The sequence below is a fragment of the Equus asinus genome, unplaced genomic scaffold (genome assembly GCF_041296235.1).
Source record: "Equus asinus isolate D_3611 breed Donkey unplaced genomic scaffold, EquAss-T2T_v2 contig_500, whole genome shotgun sequence".
NCBI lineage: Eukaryota > Metazoa > Chordata > Mammalia > Perissodactyla > Equidae > Equus > Equus asinus.
Window position 1 is genome coordinate 15001 of NW_027225184.1, and position 16341 is coordinate 31341.

At 55.1% G+C, this 16341-nt stretch overlaps 1 long non-coding RNA gene across 1 annotated transcript; it reads right to left on the reverse strand.

The window, feature by feature from the left end:
* Positions 1 to 3720: 3720 nt before the first annotated feature.
* On the reverse strand, positions 3721 to 8519 carry LOC139044003 (uncharacterized). The gene is made up of 3 exons (XR_011501072.1): positions 8385 to 8519; positions 6082 to 6482; positions 3721 to 4208 (listed from the first exon to the last, which is right to left on the reverse strand). It is a non-coding gene; the product is annotated as an uncharacterized lncRNA (long non-coding RNA).
* Between the last annotated feature and the right edge of the window lie 7822 nt (positions 8520 to 16341).

Here is a 16341-nt window from a genome sequence, read left to right on the forward strand (position 1 = left end):
CAATCGGAGATCATCCATCATACCTCTCGAGTCCCCAAAAGCCAAGAAACACGCCAACCAAAACGCTTTTATTATGCCAACGGTTCCCGTTTTCATTCCTATCGTTTAGGGAGGTTTGGTGGCAGCAGCGGCCGAAAGCAAAAGGAAACCCGAGGAAAGCGGCTCCATCCACCAGGGCTGTGTCTCATCGGTGCCGACGCAGGAGGGACGGGCTTCGTTCGTTCGTTCGCTGCGGCCCAAATTCCCGGGCCGCCCGAGGACCGCTCGCACCGGCCCGAGGGAGGGAGCCCCGGCAGGCAGGATGCCTCCGGGGAAATGGCCAAGTCGACCGCGCGACCCACAACCCGCCCGACTGGGGGCGAGAAGGAGCATGGAGGAGGACTCCGTCCCCTAGTCGGCAGACGGCCCCGGGACAGGGACGTTCGCCAAAACCTCCCCAAGGCCGCTTTCCGTGACCGAGTCGGCCTCCCCGCCTGTACTCGTCCCGGCCCGAGAAACGAGACGCGGGGTGGATCGGGACCAGGCCACGCACCAGGCCGGCCGGCGCGCCATCCTCCCTCCCCCGACCTGACCTGACCTGGACGAACGCCTCCCCATCGCCCGCCCCCGCGAGGCTGATCCGTCCGGCCGGTGAGGAGGCCGCTTGTCGGGCGCCACCTGCTGCCCGGCATCCTCTTATATAGTGTTCGAGGAGGTCGACCAGGTGGCCCGGCCTGGATTGGGGGGGGGGGGGGGCGCGGGGTGCGGTGTCCCGGGCGGCGGGGGACGGGGGGGGGTAGGAGTGGAGAGGGAAAGGTGGGCGTGGAGAATGCCGGGGTCGGGGGTCGGCGCGGGGCGGGGCGGGAGTTGGGGATGGGGAGGGGCGGGAGGCCGTCTGGACATGGAGGGTCGGAAGAGCGGTGGTGACAATGATTTTCATTATCATTTAGAAAGAAGAACGTGGACTTCTTTAGAGGAGTCCTTTGAATAGCTTCTCCATTTAGTTAACATACATCCAAATGGAGGTCGGGAAACTTGGGTCCTGTTAACATATGGATGGAAGTGGAAAGAACTATCGCGATGACCGTCCTTGTGTTTCTTTTATTTTTTCTTTCTTCCTGCTCCCCAAAGCCGCCCCCCCCACCCCCGCCCCGCCCCGCCCCGCCCCGCCCCGTCCCGTCCCGTCCCGTCCATAGTTGTAGGTTCCAGTGGTAGGTCTTTCGCGTTTCTGCTATGTGGGACGCCGCCTCGGCGTGGCTTGAAGGGCGATGCTGGGTCTGGGGCTGCGCCCAGGATCCGAACCGGTGAAAACCTGGGCCGTCGAAGCCGGGGGCCGGGGTGGGGGGCGCTACTTGACCGTTCGTCCACGGGCTCGGCCCCCGGCCCCTTGTTTTCTAGGGAGAGAGACAGAGAGACCCGATCCATTTTCCCTTGGCCTCTAAAGCGTGCGTGTGGTCGAAAGGCGACAGAGAGAGGGGTTCTGGTCCAGAAAGCCCCGACTGCGCCGCCGCGGGGATCGGTCGGTTCCGCCCGAACCGTCCGAGTCGGAAAGGAACGGACAGCTTTCCTCCTTTGGGCCCCTGACTTGGGACCGACAGGGGAAGAGGAACAGGCCTCTCTCCCTCACACCCTGGCCCCTTCCTCCAGGACGCCCTCCTTCTAGTCAGCCCGCCTCTGGCTTTTCCACACGCCGACGACCGCTCGTCGGCATGGACCCACCTTCCTTGGGGGACACCACCACACGACTCTCCCACTCGTCTGCCTGCCTTTCGTTGGCGTCGCTGCCAAAGGCGAGGGGTAGGGGTGGCGGTGGCAGGGACGGCAGGGGCCCAGCGGCTCTCTGGCGGGTGAGGAAGTCTTGCTGGTTCTCCTAGGTCGGTGATCTTTCTCGATCTCCACACACATTCTTCGTTTGGGGAGCCAAGAGACGCCCTCTGAGGAATCCCTATGGCCAGGGTCGATCACTTACTCGCTCACTGCCTCGGCCTCGGCCTCGGCCTCTGTCAGTCTTGTCTCTCTCCCTCCCTCCCTCCCTCCCTCCCTCCCTCCCTCCCTCCCTCGTCGGTCTCTGTGTGTGGACGTCTAGGTGGAGGCGAGGCAGGGAGGCCACCCACCCACCTACCTCGTGGTTTACCACACGCTCTACACGGAGGTAGAATTCCCATCCCACCGAATCCATCCTTTCCACGGGGCACAAGCCAGTGGCCTTCGGGAGTCTCTCTCCCCAAGGTGGCGCATCCGTCATGGCTATCTATTTCCAGAAGGTTTCCGTTTCCATCCCCTCCCCCCGAAAGAAAAAACGGCCCCACTCCCGGATCTGCCCCACCACGATCACCACCACCGCTGCCGCCGCCGCCGCCGCCGCCGCCATCTGCTGTCGCCCTCTAGGGTTGGACCGTTCTAGCTCTCTCCTCTGTGTGGAATCGCAACGTAGGTCGCCTTGGATGTCTGGCACCTCTCACTTAGCAGAAGGTTTTGGAGGCTCAGGCTGGGCCACGCTTTGGCCCGGGTCAGTGTTCCGTTCCTCTGGACGGCTTCCTCGTTTTCCACGAGAAGGAGCCGTGAAGACGGAAAGGAAGGGCGGATGGATGGCTTTTCCCGTGCTACCGAGTCCCTCTCCCCTTTTCCCCAAAGCGTGAGGGGCGGTCGAGAGGATCGTCTCTGATGACAAAAGTCAGAGGCACCCCGGGTCAGACACCGTGCGAGGCGTTGGTGTGTTCTCGAGAGGAGAACACGTCCCCGTCAGCGTTTCCTGTCGTTCTCGTTCCGAAAGGATTCACGCGCCACCCCGTCTCCCTCAAGGTCTTAGGGCTGTCGTGCTCCGCAGCCGTCACGTGTCGTGGATCCTGGGCACCACCACGCCACCCCGCCCCCCCCCCCCCCCCCCCCCCGCCATAGCTGTCGATCGCTATGTGGCACGCCTACGTTTGCCCAAAAGAGCAGTCCGATGGACAGCGTGGTGCTTTTCCCAGCAGGCAGGCAGGTGAGAGTCACCCCTCTAGAAGGTTTCCAAGCCCCGTTCCATTCTCAGAGGCAGCTCCTTTGGCCATCAAGGAGGCAGGCGATGGGGGTGGGGGTGGGGATGGGGATGGGGCAGGGGCCTCTGTCCCTCTGTCGCGGTAGAAATGATTGGGAAAGGAGGGACGATGGGCGTAGGTCGACCATCCTGGGCGGTGGTGCTTTGGGAGCTTTTTCTAGAAGAAGGAGCGAACGGCGTTCCCTGGGAAGGGAGGAAACCAGAGGAGGTCCCCCTCAGACCGACCTGGCACGAGAAGGACACACACTCTCTCTCTCTCTCTCTCTCCCTTTTCTTCCTGACTTGAAATCAGGAGACAAAACTCCCCTGCCAAAGGGGCCCTCCCAAAACGGGGAGTGAGGAAGACCTCCTTCTCTTCACGGCTGAAGTTCTCCCTGCCTTTCCTGGACGGGAAGGATAGCACCTACGCCCGCTGCCGTCGGTGACTTTTAGTCCCCCTGGAGAGGAAGAAATTCTTTCCCGTGGCCGAACCCTGGCGGTTCGTTCGTGCTGCAGAGGACGTGACCCTCTCTGACACACCCAGGAACCTCCTCGCTCCGGGTCGAGGAGAGGGAGTTCTGTTCTGTGGTTTAGAATGGTGCTTAAAAAGGGATGTCGCTTACAAAGGGTCCTCGTCCCCCTTCCTAAACCTAAACGGACGGCTCGGCTCGGAGGCGTGAGATACGTTTCGCATCCTCCTCGTCGTCTTCACTCAAAGTTTTATTGGAGTTTGGAAGATTTTATTTTTTGTCTTTCCTTTTTCTCCCCAAAGCCCCCCGGTACGTAGTTGTGTGTTCTTCGCGGTGGGTCCTTCTAGCGGTGGTATGTGGGACGCCGCCTCAGCGTGGTTTGATGAGCAGTGCCGTGTCCGCGCCCGGGATCCGAACGAACCGATGAAACACTGGGCTGCCTGCAGCGGAGCGCGCGAACTTAACCACTCGGCCACGGGGCCAGCCCCTTACTGGATTTTCAAAACAACTCCGGGGGCCGGCCCGGTGGCGCGGCGGTGAAGTTCGCACGTTCTGCTCCGCCGGCCCCGGGTTCGCCGGTCCGGATCCCGGGCGCAGGACCCGGCACCGCTTGGCGAGCCACGCTGTGGCAGGCGTCCCACCTGGAAAGTAGAGGGGGATGGGCACGGATGTCAGCTCAGGGCCAGTCTTCCTCGGCCGACAGAGGAGGATTGGTGGCAGATGTTCGCTCAGGGCTCATCTTCCTCAAAAATAAAATAATAAATCGATTCGATAAAATGTCAAATAACACAACCGCGGGATCACGCTTAGAGTCACCCTTGGCCCGATGATGCCACTCCCCACCCCCCCCACCCCCCTGCCCCCCACCATTTGGAGGTGCCGTCAGTGGGATTCGTTCCTGTTTGTCCATCTTTCTTCCTCTTTTTTTTTTTTTTTTTTAAAGACTGGCACCCGAGCTCATTGCCAATCTTTTCTTTTCTTTTTATTCCTCCTCCTTCTTCTTCTTCTCCCCAGAGCACCCCAGTACCTAGTTCTATATTCTCTTTGAGGGTCCCTCTGGTTCTGCCGTGTGGGACGCCACCTCAGCGTGGTTTGATGAGCGGTGCCGTGTCCGAGCCCAGGATCCGAACCTTCCAAGCCCCGGGCCGCTGAAGCGGAGCGTGCAAACTCAACCGCTCGGCCACGGGGTCAGCCCCTCCCTCCCTCCCTTCCTTCCTTCCTTCCTTCCTTCCTTCCTTCCTTCCTTCCTTCCTTCCTTCCTAAGGAGGAGGAGGCAGGCACTGTGTGAAGTCGCCAGTGAGTCTGTGGAAAGAGACGGAGGATTTCCCATGGGAAGCCGGGGCGGGGGACACGGACCGATGTCGTGCGAACTTGAAGGTGAAAGATCAAAAAACCCACACACGCCTAGAGCGGCGGGTTGCCCGTTAGGAGTTTGCTTGCCGGGCCCATAACGCAGGGCTCATCGATGAGCCAAACCGTCCGTGATCCTCAAGCAGTCTAGTAGGGTTAGAGAAAGGAGGGGGGCACTCTTTCTGCCCCAGATGAGGCGAGTTTCTCAGACAGCCACCCTGCCCCAACATCTTCCCTCCCTGCCTCCCGGCCCTTGGTGGACTGCGGCCTAAGGGTGGGGGAATTGAAGAAAGCCGTTCAATGGAAAAAAGCCCGAGGCCATGGGAGAGAGCTTCCTGCACTTGAATGAAGCCCTGACGCCAGGCCCATCGGAATGAATGGGCCTGACCTCCCCTCCCCCCTCCCCCCTCCCCCCTCCCAGGCTGGCGACTCGGCAGTGGAAGGCTAGGGGTTTCTTCCGAAATGGTGAACCGGCCCCCTTGTCCACAGGAAAACCACACACGGGTACAGCCTAGGCCGGATCTCAGGGTACAGCCTAGGCCGGATCTCAGGCCAAGTCGTCAGGGTGGCAAGATGATGGCGGATGAGAGGAAACTTGTTCTGGGACCGCACCGCCCCCCCCCCATCGCCTCTCTGGCTGAGAAGAGGGCTGGGGAGCGGTGAGGGTCAGGGGGAGAGTGGGGGCGGGGCCGGGACAGGGACCACCGGGCAGTAGGACGGGAGTAGCCCTGAGGCCTGCCTGCCTGCTTCCTTCCCTGCCGGCGCAGGGCTGAGAGAGGCACGGGGCACGCTGGCTCCTGCCCCTTCACTCATTCGGGAAGCCTCCTGTTGTTGCTCCTGAGGTGCCGGCTGCGGTGACAGACAGAGCAAAACTCCTCTCTCTGTCTATTTCTTCAAAGGCCCGAGTCTGAGCTACGACAGATTCCCCTGTGGCTCAACCCGCAACCTCCCATCCTGCCAGACCAGACCCCTTGTCTAAAAACCTCCACTGGAGGAGCTCTTCCACCTGACTCGGAAAGGAAACACCAGCCCCGCCTCAGCCTCACACCCACCACCACCACCACCACCCGCCCCCCCCCCCCCGCCCCACTCTCCTCCGGACCCAGATACCTAACAGAGGGAACAAAAATCCAAAAATCCTGCTGCTCTCCTTCTACCACCTCCACTTCAGAAGAGTCAGTCTCCCCCGAACACCTCAGACTCTGTGACTTCCCGCGGCCTCCCTTTCCCCGTCCCCATTCTCTCCCCGGACGGGCCCCATCTTACACTTGAACGACAGCTCCACCGCTCGGGGCAGCTGGACACGATGTCCCAAAGTGGCCCGGACGGTAGCCTGGTCGATTCCAAAGGACCCACGCACGCAGTCGGCCATAAACGTGGTGTGGAGATCGTGGACGTTTGCGGGCCTCTGATGAAATCGCTGCTCCGGGGACCCCGGCGTCTAGGACCCGTCTTCTCCGTGTTCTTCACACCGTTGCTCCTGGGCCGGTTATTCTCTTCCCTCTCACTGACCTTAACGTTTTGTCTCTGCCATTGAATTTTGACTGTGCGAATGTGACTTGCCGCTGTAGGGCTGCGTGGATCTCTCAGGCATCCTGCTGTGCCGTGCGGGGGGAGGGGGGGGAATCCTTGGTGGGTGGGTCGATAGACGTCCCTTTGGTTGTGCCCTGGAGGGGAGAGACAGAGGGGACGACTCAATCCACCACGAACGCTGATGTCGCTCCGATAAACCTGTAGCGGTGATTCTAGTTTATGGCCCGTGTCCTGAAAATAACTTCCCGAAGGGCCAGCCCGGCGGCACAGCGGTTAAGTTCGCACGTTCCGTTTTGTCAGCCAGGGGTTCGCAGGTTCGGATCCGGGGTGCGGACGTGGCGCCGCTTGGCGAGCCACGCTGTGGTCAGCGTCCCGCCTATCAAGGGGAGGGGGATGGGCACGGATGTTAGCTCGGGACCACTCTCCCGGGGCAAAAAGAGGAGAATTGGCAGCAGGTGTCAGCTCGGGGCTCGTCTTCCTCGAAAAATAAATTAATTAAATAAATAAAAACAACTTCCCAAACCTCTCTGATAACTTGAAGCTTTGAAGTTTTGCGAGGTGAAATCAGGTGATAAAAAAGTCCACGGACGGGGGCGGCCCCGTGGCCGAGTGGTTAAGTTCACAAGCTCCCCTTCGGCGGCCCAGGGTTTTGCCGGTTCAGATCCCGGGCACGGCACGGACACGGCACCGCTCGTCGGGCCGTGTGGAGGCGGCGTCCCACATGCCACAACTGGAAGGGCCCTCAACTAAGATAGACAACTATGTCATGGGGGGGATTGGGGGAGAAAAATCGGGAGGGGGGAAAAAAAAACAGAAACGGAAGATTGGCAACAGGCGTTAGCTCTGTGAGGGCCGATCTTCCTCACCCAAAAACTAAAGTGAGATGAAATCAAATAAAGCGAAGGAAAAGATAAACCTATGAAATCCCATGTTTCTAAAAGTGGCCAAGTGTTTAGAAATTGGCCAAGCGACGGAATGCTCATGGGAAGGACAGTTCCTAATTGCTGGCTTCTTAGTTTTCACCAAAATTAAGGTTCGTGAGGGTTAAAAAATCTACTTAACAAATGCGATGAAAGCCACTAGGCCGGCCCGGTGGCGCGCTGGTTAAGTGTGCCTGTTCCGCTTCGCCGGCCCGGGGTTTGCCAGTTCGGATCCCGGGGGTGGACGTGGCACCGCTGGGCGAGCCACGTGGTGGTAGGCGTCCCACATATGAAATAGAGGAAGATGGGCACGGAGGTTAGCTCAGGGCCAGCCTTCCTCGGCAAAAAGAGGAGGATTGGCAGCAGTTAGCTCAGGGCTCATCGTCCTCAAAACAAAACAAAACAAAACAAAACAAAAAGCCACTAAAAGTGAATATGGGAAACATCTTTGTGTTCAAGGAAAGTGAGATGGCTGCCTTCAGGCAAGAGGGCCTAAAAAGTAAAGATCGTTTTGTCTGTGAAAAGGTGATCAAAGTTTCATGGGGAAAATAATCTGAGAAAAAGGCCTGTTCGTGGTCAAGTGGCCTAAAATTGGAACGAGTGGACAGATAGAAATGGCGAGCGATAGGATCTATGGGAGTCTATGAGGAAGCCATTGGGTGTCGGCCTAATTCGGCCTGACAGTGTTTTTCGAAAAGGGCCTGACGTGGCCGTCGAGCACGCATCGCATCCTAGATCCGCTTTACACATTTCCTACGGCAAGAACCAATGCCCTTAAGGGAAAGGAGCAGCTTCCCCGTGCTCGGGCCTTTCCTTAAGGAGAGGCATCTTTCCTTAGGCTAGGAGCGGATGGTTGCGCTCACCTTTGACCATCCGGCTCCCCTGTGACCACCCAGGCCCAGACAACAGACCTGCCACCCAGCAGTGTCTGTCGATCGCTGTGCCGACAGAGCAGTCTCGCGACTATCATCCAAGGGACCTTTCGATCCTATGTGAAACGTCCTCTCTGGGGGTCTAGAAGCACTCTGTACACCCCACTTCCCGGGCACCCTCTCTTCCTTCGGGAAGAAAGGCCCCGGGCCACAGTCCTCACATTTTAGCTCAGAATAAACGCACCCCGATTTTCACGGATAGATTGGTTCCGGATTATTTCCGTCGACAGAATGGAATCAAGTCAATGAGTTTCAAGATCGGAGGGAAGCTGATGCAAAATCAGAATTTGTTTTTCTCACTCCCGAAAGGATACTTTTCTCTAACTTCTAGTCTCCTCCTGATAAAGACATTGGAAAAGGTTTCTCTTGACCTCTGAGGGAATCGACACCAAAGACAGAGATCCTCCATTTTGTCAGAATGATTTCCTAGGCCTCCAATGGAGGAGGCCTCCCTCGGACGGGAGCTCAGCTTTTGTTTTGCAACAGTTTTCCTCTCTCTGCTTGCCTTTAACATCTCCTTTCCCGTTCTTCTTTTTTGGAAGGGAAATACGTGCACCGCTGGGGAAAAAAAAAAAAAAAGAATTTTCTAAATGACCAAAGAAGATCTACGACTGTTGTTATTTTGGTTTCACGGAGCAGTTCCACGTCCACATTTACTCCATTTTAAACACCCACACACACTCACAGCACGGCGCTGTGAGGATGTCCCGGGGAACTCGATTTGTGGAGGGAATGGCTGTGAGGTCTCTGCCCCCCAACCCCCACCATTTGGGTGCTTCTGCTTGTTGATGAGGACGGGAAGCCCTGCTGAAATCCATATTCTTATCACCACACGTGCATCTGCACCCATGCTCCCCCCCGTGTGTCGTCTTTGGGCTTTGCTGTGGCCCCGTGCGGAGGGAGACCTGTTTTGTGTTGTAAACTTTTCCGCGGCCAAGCGGCTCGGTCCTTTCCTCTACGACTTGTGGGCTCTGTCTGTCCGTCTGCCTTAGAGAGACCCTCTGGGCCGGAAGTGACAGGCTGCACACAATTCCTGACAGACTGCGGACAATTCCTCCGTCGTCACGGTCCTTCTCTGATGACGTGCATGGTTTCGGTTTGACAGCGACCCCCACCCCCCACCCCGCCGTGATTTTCTAAGTCCTCCCGGGAGCCCGGGAAGTGCTCGGGCCGCTCCGGGAAGCGGGGGCCGGCAGCCCCGGCCTGCCCCGTGGCATCTCCGGGGACTTTTCCACCTCTGTCCGCGTCAGCCAGCCGGCAGCCCCGCGCCCGGCCCGGCCCAGAAGTCACGTGGGGAGTCTGTCCCCTTCCTGGCAAGCCCACCCACCCCACCCCCCTCCCCGCCGATTTTCCAACACCTCCTTCTGCGCCCAGGGTTGCCCTGTGCTGCCTGGGAGCTCCGAGGTGGACACCCTGGGGCCTCACGTGGTGACCTCCCGCCCGCCCCAAGCGGGCCCAGAGAGAAAGAGAGAGAGAGAGAGAGACAGAGAGAGACAGAGACAGAGACAGAGACAGAGAGAGACAGAGACAGAGACAGAGACAGAGACAGAGAGAGACCTGACCCGGCGGTGGGCTCAGGCTGTGCACTCTCGCTGGCTGGTGACCCGGTTCCCTCCCGCTGACCCCTCCGCGCCGGTCGTTGGGCGCCATCTGGCGGCCGCTTTTACAGAGTGGCCCTCCTCCGGAGCCCCGGCGACATGAGCAAGGGATGGGACTCGCAGGACGTCTGTGTGGTTTCCAGTGTGGGGCTGTGTGGAACAGAGCTGCTAAGAACATTCATGCCCCGGATTCTGTGTGAATGAACAGGAACGTGGCCGCAGCCCCCACCCCGCCCCCCGCCCCAGCCCCCGGGAGTGGTGGGAGTGGTGCCCTCCAGACCACCCTCGGGTTGGATGCCTCCCTCCCTGGAAGGACTCACGGGACTCCACAAAAGCTGACTTCCTGGAGGTCCAGCGGAGACCCCCAAGGCCCAAGGCCCCCCCCCCCCCCCCACCCACCCACCACAGATCACTGTGGAAGCCTTAACGACCCAAGGCTCCAGCTACATACAGACGCTCTTAGGAGGCAAGATACACCAAAGGCTTATGTAGGTTGCCACTTTCGGTGGTTGTTTCCGCGGCGTGTCAGTTTTGGAACCCGCCACGCCCTTTTTCACAGAGGCCATACCGTTTCCCTTCACCACCAGTGAGGCGTGAGTGACTGACTTGGCTTCTCCGCGACCTGACTAGCAGTTTGATCCTGTTCCGGTATTTGGAAGAAGGCAGTCTCACCCATGTGTCCCCACAATGTCTCCCTCTAATTTTCTCACTTGCTTTTCCAGGGAACAGCTCACATCTTTTCATGCGCTTATCGGTCATCCATGCATACCTCCTCCACCCCAGGTGAAAGTGCCTGCTCTGTCTATTGGTCTTCCATTCTTTTTGTATTTTTCAGTGTTGATTTCCCCCGGGTCTCCACTCCATTGTGGGTTTTGTTTTTTGTTTTTTGTTTTTTGTTTTTTTTTTTTGCTTAAAGATTGTCACCTGAGCTAGGCACTGTTGCGCTGCTTCCTCAGTTTCAGAGGGTACCTTTTTCAGGGTTGCTTTTTGACCGGGTCTCCTCGCCATTGTATTTTTTTATTTTTTTTTTTTTGCTTAAAGATTGCCACCTGAGCTAGCCTCTGTTGCCCATCTTCTTCGGTTTCAGAGGGTAGATTTCTCAGTGTTGCTTTTTCGCCAGCTCTCCACGCCCTTGCGTCTTTTTTTTTTCTGCTTGAAGGCTGCAACCTGAGCTAGCTTCTTTTGCCCATGTTCCTCAGTTTCAGAGGGTGGATTTCTCCGTGTTGCTTTTTCCCCAGGTCTCCACACCCTTGTGTGTTTCTTTGGCTTAACGATTGCCACCTGAGGTAGCCTCTGTTGCCCATCTTCGTCCGTTTCAGAGGGTGGATTTCTCAGTGTTGCCTTTTCGCCAGCTCCCCACGCCCTTGTGTGTTTCTTTTGCTTAAAGATTGTCACCTGAGCTAGGCACTGTTGCCCTGCTTCCTCAGTTTCAGAGGGTACCTTTTTCAGGGTTGCTTTTTCACCGGGTCTCCTCGCCATTGTATTTTTTTATCTTATTTTTTTTGCTTAAAGATTGCCACCTGAGCTAGCCTCTGTTGCGCTTCTTTCTCAGTTCTAGAGGGTAGATTTCTCCGTGTTGCTTTTTCCCCAGGTCTCCACGCACTTCCTTTTATTTTTCCTTAAAAATTGCCACCTGAGCTAGCCTCTGTTGTCCATCTTCGTCGGTTTCAGAGGGTAGATTTCTCACTGTGGCTTTTTTGCCAGGTCTGCACGCCCTTGTGTTTTTTTTCTGCTTAAAGGTTGCAACCTGAGCTAGCTTCTTTTGCCCATGTCCCTCAGTTTCAGAGGGTGGATTTCTCCGTGTTGCTTTTTCCCCAGGCCTCCACGCCCTTGTGTGTTTCTTTTGCTTAACGATTGCCACCTGAGCTAGCCTCTGTTGCCCATCTTCGTCCGTTTCAGAGGGTGGATTTCTCAGTGTTGCCTTTTCCCCAGCTCCCCACGCCCTTGTGTGTTTCTTTTGCTTAAAGATTGCCACCTGAAGCCAGCCTCTCTTGCCCATCTTCCTCAGTTTCAGAGGGTAGATATTTCAGGGTTGCTTTTTCCCCAGGTCTCCACGCCTTTGGGTTTTGTTTTTGCTTAACGATTGCCACCTGAGCTAGCCTCTCTTGCCCATCTTCCTGAGTTTCAGAGGGTCGATATCTCCGTGTTGCTGTTTCCCCAGGTCTCCACGCCCTTGTGTGTTTCTTTTGCTTAACGTTTGCCACCTGAAGCCAGCCTCTCTTGCCCATCTTCCTCAGTTTCAGAGGGTAGATATTTCAGGGTTGCTTTTTCCCCAGGTCTCCACGCCTTTGTGTTTTGTTTTTGCTTAACGAGTGCCACCTGAGCTAGCCTCTCTTGCCCATGTTCCTCAGTTTCAGAGGGTAGATATTTCAGGGTTGCTTTGTCCCCAGGGCTCCACGCCTTTGTGCTTTGTTTTTGCTTAAGGATTGCCACCTGAGGTAGCCTCTCTTGCCCATCTTCCTCAGTTTCAGAGGGTGGATTTCTCCGTGTTGCTTTTTCCCCAGGTCTCCACGCCCTTGTGTGTTTCTTTTGCTTAAAGATTGCCACCTGAGCTAGCCTCTGTTGCCCATCTTCGTCCGTTTCAGAGGGTGGATTTCTCAGTGTTGCCTTTTCGCCAGCTCCCCACGCCCTTGTGTGTTTCTTTTGCTTAAAGATTGTCACCTGAGCTAGGCACTGTTGCCCTGCTTCCTCAGTTTCAGAGGGTACCTTTTTCAGGGTTGCTTTTTCACCGGGTCTCCTCGCCATTGTATTTTTTTATCTTATTTTTTTTGCTTAAAGATTGCCACCTGAGCTAGCCTCTGTTGCGCTTCTTTCTCAGTTCTAGAGGGTAGATTTCTCCGTGTTGCTTTTTCCCCAGGTCTCCACGCACTTCCTTTTATTTTTCCTTAAAAATTGCCACCTGAGCTAGCCTCTGTTGTCCATCTTCGTCGGTTTCAGAGGGTAGATTTCTCACTGTGGCTTTTTTGCCAGGTCTGCACGCCCTTGTGTTTTTTTTCTGCTTAAAGGTTGCAACCTGAGCTAGCTTCTTTTGCCCATGTCCCTCAGTTTCAGAGGGTGGATTTCTCCGTGTTGCTTTTTCCCCAGGCCTCCACGCCCTTGTGTGTTTCTTTTGCTTAAAGATTGCCACCTGAAGCCAGCCTCTCTTGCCCATCTTCCTCAGTTTCAGAGGGTAGATATTTCAGGGTTGCTTTTTCCCCAGGTCTCCACGCCTTTGTGTTTTGTTTTTGCTTAACGATTGCCACCTGAGCTAGCCTCTCTTGCCCATGTTCCTCAGTTTCAGAGGGTAGATATTTCAGGGTTGCTTTGTCCCCAGGTCTCCACGCCTTTGGGTTTTGTTTTTGCTTAACGATTGCCACCTGAGGTAGCCTCTGTTGCCCATCTTCGTGAGTTTCAGAGGGTGGATTTCTCAGTGTTGCCTTTTCCCCAGCTCCCCACGCCCTTGTGTGTTTCTTTTGCTTAACGATTGTCACCTGAGCTAGGCACTGTTGCCCTGCTTCCTCAGTTTCAGAGGGTACCTTTTTCAGGGTTGCTTTTTCACCGGGTCTCCTCGCCATTGTGTTTATCTTATTTTTTTTGCTTAAAGATTGCCACCTGAGCTAGCCTCTGTTGCGCTTCTTTCTCAGTTCTAGAGGGTAGATTTCTCCGTGTTGCTTTGTCCCCAGGTCTCCACGCACTTCCTTTTATTTTTGCTTAAAAATTGCCACCTGAGCTAGCCTCTGTTGTCCATCTTCGTCGGTTTCAGAGGGTAGATTTCTCACTGTTGCTTTTTTGCCAGGTCTGCACGCCCTTGTGTTTTTTTTTGCTTAAAGATTGCCACCTGAGCTAGCCTCTGTTGCCCATCTTCGTCCGTTTCAGAGGGTGGATTTCTCAGTGTTGCTTTTTCGCCAGGCCTCCACGCCCTTGTGTGTTTCTTTTGCTTAACGATTGCCACCTGAAGCCAGGCACTGTTGCCCTGCTTCCTCAGTTTCAGAGGGTACCTTTTTCAGGGTTGTTTTTTCACGGGTCTCCTCGCCATTGTATTTTTTTATCTTATTTTTTTTGCTTAAAGATTGCCACCTGAGCTAGCCTCTGTTGCGCTTCTTCCTCAGTTCTAGAGGGTAGATTTCTCCGTGTTGCTTTTTCCCCAGGTCTCCACGCACTTCCTTTTATTTTTCCTTAAAAATTGCCACCTGAGCTAGCCTCTGTTGTCCATCTTCGTCGGTTTCAGAGGGTAGATTTCTCACTGTGGCTTTTTTGCCAGGTCTGCACGCCCTTGTGTGTTTCTTTTGCTTAAAGGTTGCAACCTGAGCTAGCTTCTTTTGCCCATGTCCCTCAGTTTCAGAGGGTGGATTTCTCCGTGTTGCTTTTTCCCCAGGCCTCCACGCCCTTGTGTGTTTCTTTTGCTTAACGATTGCCACCTGAGCTAGCCTCTGTTGCCCATCTTCGTCGTTTCAGAGGGTGGATTTCTCAGTGTTGCCTTTTCCCCAGCTCCCCACGCCCTTTGTGTTTTTTTTCCTTAAAGATTGCCACCTGAGCTAGCCTCTGTTGTCCATCTTCGTCGGTTTCAGAGGGTAGATTTCTCACTGTTGCTTTTTTGCCAGGTCTGCACGCCCTTGTGTTTTTTTCTGCTTAAAGGTTGCAACCTGAGCTAGCTTCTTTTGCCCATGTCCCTCAGTTTCAGAGGGTGGATTTCTCCGTGTTGCTTTTTCCCCAGGCCTCCACGCCCTTGTGTGTTTCTTTTGCTTAAAGATTGCCACCTGAAGCCAGCCTCTCTTGCCCATCTTCCTCAGTTTCAGAGGGTAGATATTTCAGGGTTGCTTTTTCCCCAGGTCTCCACGCCTTTGTGTTTTGTTTTTGCTTAACGAGTGCCACCTGAGCTAGCCTCTCTTGCCCATGTTCCTCAGTTTCAGAGGGTAGATATTTCAGGGTTGCTTTGTCCCCAGGGCTCCACGCCTTTGTGCTTTGTTTTTGCTTAAGGATTGCCACCTGAGGTAGCCTCTCTTGCCCATCTTCCTCAGTTTCAGAGGGTGGATTTCTCCGTGTTGCTTTTTCCCCAGGTCTCCACGCCCTTGTGTGTTTCTTTTGCTTAAAGATTGCCACCTGAGCTAGCCTCTGTTGCCCATCTTCGTCCGTTTCAGAGGGTGGATTTCTCAGTGTTGCCTTTTCGCCAGCTCCCCACGCCCTTGTGTGTTTCTTTTGCTTAAAGATTGTCACCTGAGCTAGGCACTGTTGCCCTGCTTCCTCAGTTTCAGAGGGTACCTTTTTCAGGGTTGCTTTTTCACCGGGTCTCCTCGCCATTGTATTTTTTTATCTTATTTTTTTTGCTTAAAGATTGCCACCTGAGCTAGCCTCTGTTGCGCTTCTTTCTCAGTTCTAGAGGGTAGATTTCTCCGTGTTGCTTTTTCCCCAGGTCTCCACGCACTTCCTTTTATTTTTCCTTAAAAATTGCCACCTGAGCTAGCCTCTGTTGTCCATCTTCGTCGGTTTCAGAGGGTAGATTTCTCACTGTGGCTTTTTTGCCAGGTCTGCACGCCCTTGTGTTTTTTTTCTGCTTAAAGGTTGCAACCTGAGCTAGCTTCTTTTGCCCATGTCCCTCAGTTTCAGAGGGTGGATTTCTCCGTGTTGCTTTTTCCCCAGGCCTCCACGCCCTTGTGTGTTTCTTTTGCTTAAAGATTGCCACCTGAAGCCAGCCTCTCTTGCCCATCTTCCTCAGTTTCAGAGGGTAGATATTTCAGGGTTGCTTTTCCCCAGGTCTCCACGCCTTTGTGTTTTGTTTTTGCTTAACGAGTGCCACCTGAGCTAGCCTCTCTTGCCCATGTTCCTCAGTTTCAGAGGGTAGATATTTCAGGGTTGCTTTGTCCCCAGGGCTCCACGCCTTTGTGCTTTGTTTTTGCTTAAGGATTGCCACCTGAGGTAGCCTCTCTTGCCCATCTTCCTCAGTTTCAGAGGGTGGATTTCTCCGTGTTGCTTTTTCCCCAGCTAGCCTCTGTTGTCCATCTTCGTCCGTTTCAGAGGGTGGATTTCTCAGTGTTGCCTTTTCTCCCCACGCCCTTGTGTGTTTCTTTTGCTTAAAGATTGTCACCTGAGCTAGGCACTGTTGCCCTGCTTCCTCAGTTTCAGAGGGTACCTTTTTCAGGGTTGCTTTTTCACCGGGTCTCCTCGCCATTGTATTTTTTTATCTTATTTTTTTTGCTTAAAGATTGCCACCTGAGCTAGCCTCTGTTGCGCTTCTTTCTCAGTTCTAGAGGGTAGATTTCTCCGTGTTGCTTTTTCCCCAGGTCTCCACGCACTTCCTTTTATTTTTCCTTAAAATTGCCACCTGAGCTAGCCTCTGTTGTCCATCTTCGTCGGTTTCAGAGGGTAGATTTCTCACTGTGGCTTTTTTGCCAGGTCTGCACGCCCTTGTGTTTTTTTTCTGCTTAAAGGTTGCAACCTGAGCTAGCTTCTTTTGCCCATGTCCCTCAGTTTCAGAGGGTGGATTTCTCCGTGTTGCTTTTTCCCCAGGCCTCCACGCCCTTGTGTGTTTCTTTTGCTTAAAGATTGCCACCTGAAGCCAGCCTCTCT